The following is a 10079-nucleotide window of genomic DNA, read 5'->3' as shown; positions in this document are numbered from 1 at the left end:
ATACTGGCAATTGGTAGACTACAAAGCTATACATGTAATTGTATCATGACCAATCTAGAATATTGTAACATTTTGCATAGAGTGCATTTTTGCTTGATATGTCCCTTGGTTTCATTTTAGGTATTTATGCAGCCTATATAGAACACAATTTTTATGACTTACAAAAAGCTTGAAAAAAATATAGCCTTTAGGTGTGTTTTCATTTATAAATCTAGTTGATTTGGGCTGTTAAAGACAAAATGATAATTTCACCCATGCAGTTATGAATTATTGTCAGAGATTTGTCATGAACAGCAAGTGACAGGGCAGTTGTGACAAGCTTGTCATGCCAAACAATTGGGAAGAAATGTTAATAAGCTCTGCTTAACATTATTTTATAATGTATAAAACTATGACCTGCCATTCTAAAACACTGATCTAATATTATGTTTATGAATATGTTTATGCATATTATCGCTTGAAGGTTAATGGGAGCATTTTCATTAACTGAGCTCTTTATTATATAAAAATATAATCCAACAAAGGGTTATAAACACTGAGTCTTAGAGTCACAAAGGCCACTTTTCACCATTTATATTCTTAGGTAGAAGTAAGTTGAAGGTCACAAAAAATGAATTATAAATAGTTTTGATCAAATAGAACATAGTTATATAAAGTAATTATTTTAGATATACAAATATATATAAACAGAAAGTATGTCTTCACATTAATTTTGTCCATCCAACTTAGGAAAATCTGAATGATAATGCAAATAATGTAGATAACTCTTACTTGTCTAGATAATAGATAAAATCGCATACTTTGCCTGTTCTTAAATACTTCCTTTAATTGCTATAAAACTACATAGTATTAATAAAGCAGGCTAAAGACTGAATATGAAAAAATATGTTTCTTTTAATATCATCTTTCAATCTTAAGGATCTATGAAAGGTCTGCTGAGCATATTTGTTTTTACACATGTTATATACAATGCTCATGAATTCCGTATTTATTATTCTGGGTTGCAGCATAAAATCTCACCTTAATAGTAGAGGGTATATATCACCTGAGGAGACGATCAGGGCCAAACTCTTTCACTGAATTCTGAAACGCATTTATGTTAAGACTTGCTTATAACTCAGAACTTGAACATGTGTGATATGCTGTGAAAAGGTGAAACAATAACTATCATATCAATTCCTCTGACATATGCTGAAAGTGTGTTGCTGGCACCAGAATCCTTTGCACCAATCTCCTAGGAAATTCAAAGTAGCATTGTGGCAGGAAGCCATCTTGCTTCTGCATTTCTCTTCCCCTTTTGTCAAGCAATATATTCAATTATTTGAATCCATTGTGTCAGATTTTTTTTCACTCTGGAATAAGTTACCATGAAAAGTCAAAGTGTTTTTTGTCATTTCTTTGATACTTTTTTTGCTTCTCTTTGAAAACAGAAATAAGGTGGCTTTATTTTAAGGGAAATAGAATTGCTTTTTTTTGGGGGGGGGGTGTATATAAAGCTGAATTTAACCTCCAGAATATATTGAACTGTCATGTCTATAAAACTTTTAGTTGAAGTGCCCATTCATGTTAGCATTCACCGGGTACTTCTTACCTAGCTAGGTTAAATTTTCCAGGAAAATATAACAAGAATGCTAGAATAGGGGATAGGGCCTACAGCAATAGTACTGTAGGCAGGGTACTTGCCTTGCATGCAGCTGGTTAATCCCTGGAATTCCATATGGTCCTGGAGCCCAGCCAGGAGTAAGCCCTGGGCCAGCTGTGGAGCAAAAACCAAAGAAAAAGGTTCAAAGTGTTAATAGCAATGATATGAATCCAGAAGGGATGCACTGAACCTGCTAACCTCTGTGTGCGGTTTAGGGCACTTCGTGTGGAGCACCTTGGTCATGGGCACGAGCAGAAAATGCGAAGAATTCATTCCATACACAGGTGAGGTTGTGTCCAAGACGTTTTTTGAAAGTCTTTAAGTTCCTTAAAAATGTAATTTATTAGAAAAAAGAAGAGTTTCAAAATGCTTCCTGCTTTTAATGCTAGTAGCCTACTTAGAAGAGAATCCTCATCAGTTACGTGGGGAGAGTAGTGATGGGTGCAGTTATTTTCAGTACCCTTTTCTGGGTTCTGTTTACGAACTTAAAATTGCCTTCATACATATGAATATGGTCGGAATTTATTAGGAATATTATTTTCTTGATAAATGCCTGCTGTAACCATTGGAAACACTTGCATATTGCATCCAGACAATTCCTGGGCTCATGGATTTGGTTTAGTAGGAACTTATCAACATTATTTCATTCAATACTAGAATATTTCTATAGTGAAGTCTAATATTGGAATTACTTATTTGTCTTTGGGTCATGTTGTTCAGGGGACTGTATGGTGCCCTATAACCAGGTACAAGGTAAGGACTTGATTCCCCAGACATTTTCTAATTCCCCTGAGTTGGGTATGTTTCATATTCTTTATATGCCCGATACAGATATTGATTTTCAATATAAAGATTGACATCTTAGATTTTAGCATAGTATTAAAACATTGTTATTTTGACTTGACATTTATGAACATCTTACTGCTGTCACATAATCAAGTTCATTTTAGCTTACATTTCATAAAATTTTCATTTTATTTAGAGCACAACACAAGAGACTTGAGAGATAGTTTGAGGGCTAAGGTGATTGCTTTGTCTGAGGCCAACCCCAGTTCTATTGCCAGCATCATCCCCATAGCATGGCATGGGGGACCAGGGAGTCTGGGGTACCACAGTGCTCAAACAGAACTGCATCATCACGAAAGGCCTTGTTGGTCAAGAATTGTAGCCTGAGCATCACTTAGGAGGTCTCTGGGTTTCACTTTTTTCAGACTCTATTCTTTAAAGTTGGAGTCCAACACCTTTATTTACAAAATAGGAATTCTGACAGCTGATAGTAATGACAATCATGGAAGAAAAGGGATTTCATGTTATCGTATTGCTAAGAATGCGAATCTGATATTATCTAACATTTCATTTCTGAAAACTTATCCAAAAAGTTGAAGTCACTACTTAAAAATATTACCCATTTGTCCATCTAACGAGTGAACTTCTTTCCCATATCCATACTTATTTTGCCAATAATTCTCTACGAGATTGAAATATTGTGTTATTTCATGGCCAATCAGATCACTTAAATTTCTATGACTAAGACACTCTTAGTAGCTTGCCGAGCTCTCCAAGAGGGACGGAGGAATCGAACCCAGGTTGGCACATGTTTAATATGCCCAAAACAGTAACAACAAGTCTCACAATGGAGACATCACTGGTGCCAGCTCAAGCAAATCGATGAGCAACAGGATGACAATGATACAGTGATACAGTGATGAATAAGGTACTGAATACTACAAGACTTGCCACATTTTCTCTACCTAATCACCTATTTATGCAACAGCTTCAACTTTGTTACTGCCAATTTAAGACAAAACCTACAGTCAGTCTAAGACAAAAACTATAAAGGAAGGTGTGGAATGGGAGACAGAGTTAGGACATAAGTAGTAAAAGTCATTGACACCAGGACTGTACTTTTCAGTTAAATATGCCAGTTTACTCTCTTTATTATGTAAGGTGGATTTTCTGCTACATGCACCTTCACTCACAAAAGAAATTTAAGTATTCTATTAAAATATAATGTGAACTTAAAATAGTCTATATTTTTCATAAGTAGATAATAGCTCAAATTATAAAAATACTTTGCATATTTGTAGACTGTGTATTTAAAATCTCTTTCTACATGCCAGAGAGATGGTAGAGTGGGTAGGGCACTTGGCTTGCATTTGAACCCTGGCACCCCATATTGTCCCTCAGCCCCTCCAGATATGACCAAAAAAAAATAAAAATTAAATTAAATCTGTTTCTTTTCTCTTGGAGCTTAAATCATTCACTTATTTTTTTTCTGGTTCTAGGGTTAATAATGCCAACATACAATTTGTCTCTGTACATTAAAATCCAAATTTCCTGCAATTTAACATTTCAATAGAACCATAATATTTAAACACATATTAACTTCTTATTAAAGTAAAAGACTTGTTTTCTTGATTATAAACGTTGTCGGGAAGCCATTCTAACATGTGGTGAGTCTCTGCCCTTCGGCAGAACCTGTTCTCTTTGTTTTCATGTTAACACCCATCTCCTAGGCAACGCCAGCTCTATGCCAAAGGGGGGATGAATTTGATTCAGGAGATTTATGACTAAAGATGTGCTTTGTAAAGGCAGAAATGCAGTTTCAAGTCAAACTATTAGAAGTCTCAAATTGAAAATAAAAAGTGTCTTTTGATGCCATCCTTTATGTATTTAATAGCTGCAAAATATGCAGTAATTCTCACTATTTTACTCCTCAAATTAGAGAATAGTGTCATATCTATTTGTGGTCGAGTTGTGAAAGGTCTATCATCCTGGCTTTTTGAAGAACTTTGTTTTGTTGCCTTTTCTGTATTTTCTTCCTATGGAAATGTCTGTGTCACTGTACTGTGCTCTGAAGTGATTTTTTAATTGCTCTGTTCGCTCAACAGTCCTTGTCATTTTACTTCCTTTCCCTAGGTTCTTGGTCAGAGAGCTCAATTTGCACTTGACTTATTTTATTTTCCACTGGGATCATGTACTAGAAATTTCATCTAAGTGCTTCCTTAGCTCGATTCAAACTATCTCATAAGTTGTTTCTTTTTTTTATCGAATACTGCTGACTTACAAATAGCTTTAGCCTACTATATGTTTTGCCAAATATACTTTGTTTGTGCATATGCAGTTTTACATATGTATTTTGTGTGTGTGTGTATATATATATATATAGTTTTGAATAATACACTTTTAATTCATTTTAGTTTAATTTGATTCCTATATTTCCATTTACAGTTTGAAATATTAGTTGATGAGGTTATTAGCCAGCATCCGGAGACGTAAAAGCAAGCTCCTGGAAGCATGTGGCCACAAAGCAGCCACGCAATATCTTATAGCGTTCTTCTTCCTCTGGGACAACCTGGCAAACTACTGGGAGTTTCCTGCCCACATGGAAGAGCCTCGCAAGGTTTCCATGGTGTATTAATATACCAGAACCAGTAACAAGCTGGGTGTCATTTCCCTGACCCTGAAAGAGCCTTCAGTATGACATCATTGGAAGGACGAGTAGAGAGAGGCTTCTAAAATCTCAGGGCTTGGACGAAGGGAGACATTACTGAGACCGCTCGAGTAATTCGATGATCAACGGGATAATGATGTTGATGATGAGGGGGAGGTTATTAGGACCCCAAATGATAATTTTAAAACTAGCTATCTATCATTTCAGGTCTGTTTGACAGATGCATCTGTATGTCATTATAGAATGTCCCTCTTTTGGTGGGACAGAACTCCCAAGTGGTTCTCAGGTGAACTCAGGCCATTGCCCTGTGTTGGTTAGTGGATCTGGATACAAGGGGCCCTAAGGATGCTGTACTAGGGATCAAACCAGGTTCCAGCACACATACTCTTTCCCTGGCCCTTGAACCTCTCTCTTCTAAAATGTAATTCATTATTCTGACTAAAATCTTTTATCATAGATCTCAGTCAAGCTTTCATTGTAGCCAGGTACCAAGGTTAACTCAGTGTTTACACCTATGTGATAGTACTTCCAGGTTCTCCACCATCCATCCTACCTAGCGTCACTTCTCCTGTCTGTGTCTCTCTCCCTACCTCAATTCTATTTCCATGTCTCAGGACTGCCTTAGATCCCGTCGTTCTCTTGCTTTCTTGATTGACCAGATGAGTGAGATTATGTGGCATTTGTACTCGCTGTCATTCAAGCTTTTAAGAAACTATTGTTTGCAAGGGATTTCTTCTGTGATTCATTCAAGTGCTACATCTTTTATGGATTTTTTTTGTGGGCCACTCCTGGAGAGTTCAGGGCGCCAGATAGTATTCCCAGAATACTATCCTCAGAATACTGTGGTTTGAATTCTGAAGTGAGAATTTTCTTAGCAGTGTATGCTCAGCCATGTTAATATAACCAAACTGGCTGAGTATAGACAATTGGCATTCCATTAATACTATGTCTGCTATTTTGTATTTTGTATTTATGTTGAATTGCTGTCTGTTAAACATATTTATTTCCTCTTGGCTTTTAATTTCAGAAAAAAAACATTTATGCATCTGACTATCAATGTGTGAAAAAAATGAGGCAAAAATTATAAAATATGTACAATGATAAATCATAAGCAGAATATTCAAAATTTATGTATTTGCATCAAAGTTACAAGATTGCAGTAATAGGATTTGTGATTCGTCATATTTAAACTTTGAAGGGTGTTTTAAAACGAACTTAAAGCTCACCATCCAGAGTTTAGGAAAAAATTCACACTCAATAGTGTTTGCTATACTTACAGGGAAAATGCATATTTTCTTGCATATGTAAACTATTAGCAAAATCATTTATTACAAATTTTATTTTTTGAAGTATCTTGAAATCTATTTAGAAAAGTCACTGTCACTGTCACTGTAGTCATATTGTTCATTGATTTGCTTGAGCGGTCACCAGTAATGTCTCTTGTGAGACTTGTTACTATTTTTGGCATATAGAATACGCCACCGGTAGCTTGCCAGGCTCTCTCTGTCATGTGGATGAGATACTTTTGATAGCTTGTCAGGCTCTCCGAGAGGGGCAGAGGAATTGAACCCGGGTCAGCCGCGTGGAAGGCAAATGCCCTACTATTGCTTCAGCCCATTTAGAAAAGTAAAGGGTATAAAATTTAATAAGAAAAGAGAATGAGGCATTCCTGAGAACTCCTCTAGGAACAAAAATTGAATGCTTTGCGTTTCCATTATGAGTTTTCGCATGTAAAATTTAAAACACAGCCTTTAAAGAATTGGGTTTATTTCTGTATAATAATATAAATAATATTAATATACATAATATATAATAATATATATATAATAGCATATGGGCTGGAGCAATAGCACAGCCGTTGGGCTTTTACCTTTCACACGGCCTACCTAAGTTCGATTCCTCCGCCCCTCTCGGAGAGCCCATCAAGCTACCAAAAGTATCGAGCCCGCACGGCAGAGCCTGGCAAGCTACCCATGCATATTGGATATGCCAAGAGCAGTAACAATAAGTCTGTCGATGAGAGACGTTACTGGTGCCCGCTTGAACGAATCAATGAGCAATGGGATGACAGTGACATAATAATATATAATATATATAATATATAATTAGCTATAGTACAGCTAATAATGTTTTCTTGTATCAGTTACACAGGAACCGCTCATGGAACCTTAAACAAGGGACTGTACCATAGATGCATCAGTATTATAAACTGTCCCAAAGTCTATCCTGCTGAAGACAAGATTTTCCATTGTTTCATTTTCTTTTGAAAGAGCAACAGCCCCAGATAGTTACCCTGGCTACTGGGTCCAATGGTGACTGAGGTGGCAGTTGAACAATATCTAAACTTTGCTGTCAATAGCAGTTTCCTTTTACTATGTGTTGTGAAGTCGCACTTCTTTATTCCCTCTCATTTGCTATTGCAGGAAATAAGGCCCAGTCTTTTTTTTCAACAGAGCAACCATACAAACACAAGACGTTTGAGTTTATAAAGCCTGATTATTTTTATGGGCTGTATTTTCAACAACAGAACTGTAGTTCCATCGGGCATAAAATATTTAATTATGAGTAAGTAGTATTTTACATTCTCACCACAAGAGTGTCAAGTCCTCTACCTCTTTCATAAACTGCATGGATAATTTTTGTAAATATGTCATGAATCACAAAATCCTGTTGGTCGTTGATTTCTCGAGCAGGCTGAGTAACCTCTCCATTCGTTCTATCCCTGAGATTTTAGAAGCCTCTCTCCACTCGGCCTTCCCAACGATGCCGCATTGGAGGTTCTTTCGGGGTCAGGGGAATAAAATCCAAGCTTGTTACTGGCTTTAGCATACAAATGCACCATGGGTAGCTTGCTAGGCTGTCCCATGTTTGTAAATATGATGTTTACATATTTATAAAAATATTTTCTTCCATTTTTTGCTTATCTGTTTTCCCAATTTTATCTGGATTGACAATATACCAATATTTGTTAGCCTTTTGAATCGAATTTCCTATAATATTTTGATATCACTTCAATAATACATATCTGTGTTATAACATGGATGTGGTAAAATATGCTTTTACATACTTACATATTCATATTACATATATATTCATGTCTAGTAGAATATTACGTGTCAGAAAGAGTGTTAAAAAATGTCTGTCTCACAGTGCTTCAAGAAAACAAAGTGCTCACATATATACCTACAGATATATATGAGAAAAAGGTATTTATATATAATTTACAGCTAAAACTATTTTATGAAAATGTAAATATCTTGACCATCACACATGAAAAGTTATCAAAACCCAAATGTTTCCTTTACATACATGCAATTCATTGTTTCCCAGTTATCTGTGAAAACAAAACTCTAGTTTTAGAAAATTCAAAGTTTTTGCAGGAAAATTCTAAATTTCTTCAGTGCTAGCACATGAATAATCAGCAAAAAAAAAAAAAAGAGAGAAAGTATCAGAAGTACCCTTGGAAAAGATTTGAAATTACTGTATACTTAAAAATGTAACATGCCTCCATTTTTTATATGACCTTCAATGTTATTTGAAAAGCTCAGAAAAAAATTAAATGGATTCCTTATAATGACTTCCTTTAATGAAATTGTGTTTGCCCATGATTAAAATTCTCCCTATTTTTTAATACTTCATTGATTTTCTCTTTGCTCTATGCTATCAATTCATTTTAGTCTGCAGTTAAAACTTTATCAAATGATGATGAAACAGCAATTTAATAAAATAGTTTCAACTAAGAAAATCATTAAATTACATTATTATAAATGTTAAGTGTGAAATTACTTCAGTCTGAAAATAATTTAATGGAAATGGAGAGATTATCAAAGAAGTCATTATATACATAGCACGTATCTGACTTTACTGCTTATGGAATACTGCACCATCTTATATGTGATCCACTAAAAAATATTGCCATTTAATGTGTACTTTGATATTTTCTAATATATTTGCACTTAATTCAAAGTAATATCTTCAGTCATAAAAAAGTTGTTAAGACAATTTCAGGGTAAGAGAAAAATCAGAATTTGAATTAGAGGCTTAATAATCTTGTCAGGTATTGGCTACATCACTATGCAAAACTCGACTCTGGCTATAAATTAGCTTTTTTGTTGTATACTTTTTAAAAGACTGCAGCATCGTTGATATTTTTCAAGTTTAAAATGATAAGCAGCTATCCATTGTTTTATAGCACTACAAAAATTTTCATGATATTCATTTAATTTTTTGAAGATATTAAAGACTTCTTACTCTGCCACATATCCTTTTCACTGGACTCTTTCTGTATAACCGAATTTCATAGGTCAGTAGGTATTTGGTATCACTGAACTACATTTGAGTATTTAATATATTGATACGTCTGCTTCCAGTGAGCAACACATTTTATTTCCAAACTTGGTTGTTCATTAGGATAATTACTCCAAATTAAAAAGTTACATAAAGTTATAAGCTAATACTATTTAAAAAAAAAAAAGAGCATATAATGGGAGTGTAGTGCGGCCAGCAGGTCAACCTGTACTCACAGGGCAAGTGCATCAGCAGGCTGACGGTGCCTTCAGGCTTCCTGATACCCCCAAATAGCCGGTGTGGTTCTGGCCGCACCCCCCAGCAACTTAGGACCAGTTTCCAGAGAAATTAAACATCCAGAAGTTAGGTATGTGGGAGCCACGCCCACATACCACCTCTGGTTCAGCCAGGCAAACTCATATATTTTTACTTGCTTCAGAAACCCATAAATAAATCTCAAAAGAGATCTAAAGCTGCAATTAATCTCTGGACCATGCAAGGCTGAATAGACCAGGGTTAATTGGGGTGATGAAGGGCGGATTAGCCTGGTGCCCACCCAAGCAGAGCCCCAGGCAGCAGCTTGCTCCCACAATCCCAAACAACTGCCATGCCCCCCGCTGAACTCCACCATCTCAGCACCAATCTCACCAAATATCTACCTGTTAAAAAATTCAGATATGCAGGTTTTGTGATTGA

The sequence above is a fragment of the Sorex araneus genome, chromosome 6 (genome assembly GCF_027595985.1).
Source record: "Sorex araneus isolate mSorAra2 chromosome 6, mSorAra2.pri, whole genome shotgun sequence".
Classification (NCBI taxonomy): domain Eukaryota; kingdom Metazoa; phylum Chordata; class Mammalia; order Eulipotyphla; family Soricidae; genus Sorex; species Sorex araneus.
This window is presented reverse-complemented; position numbering follows the sequence as displayed.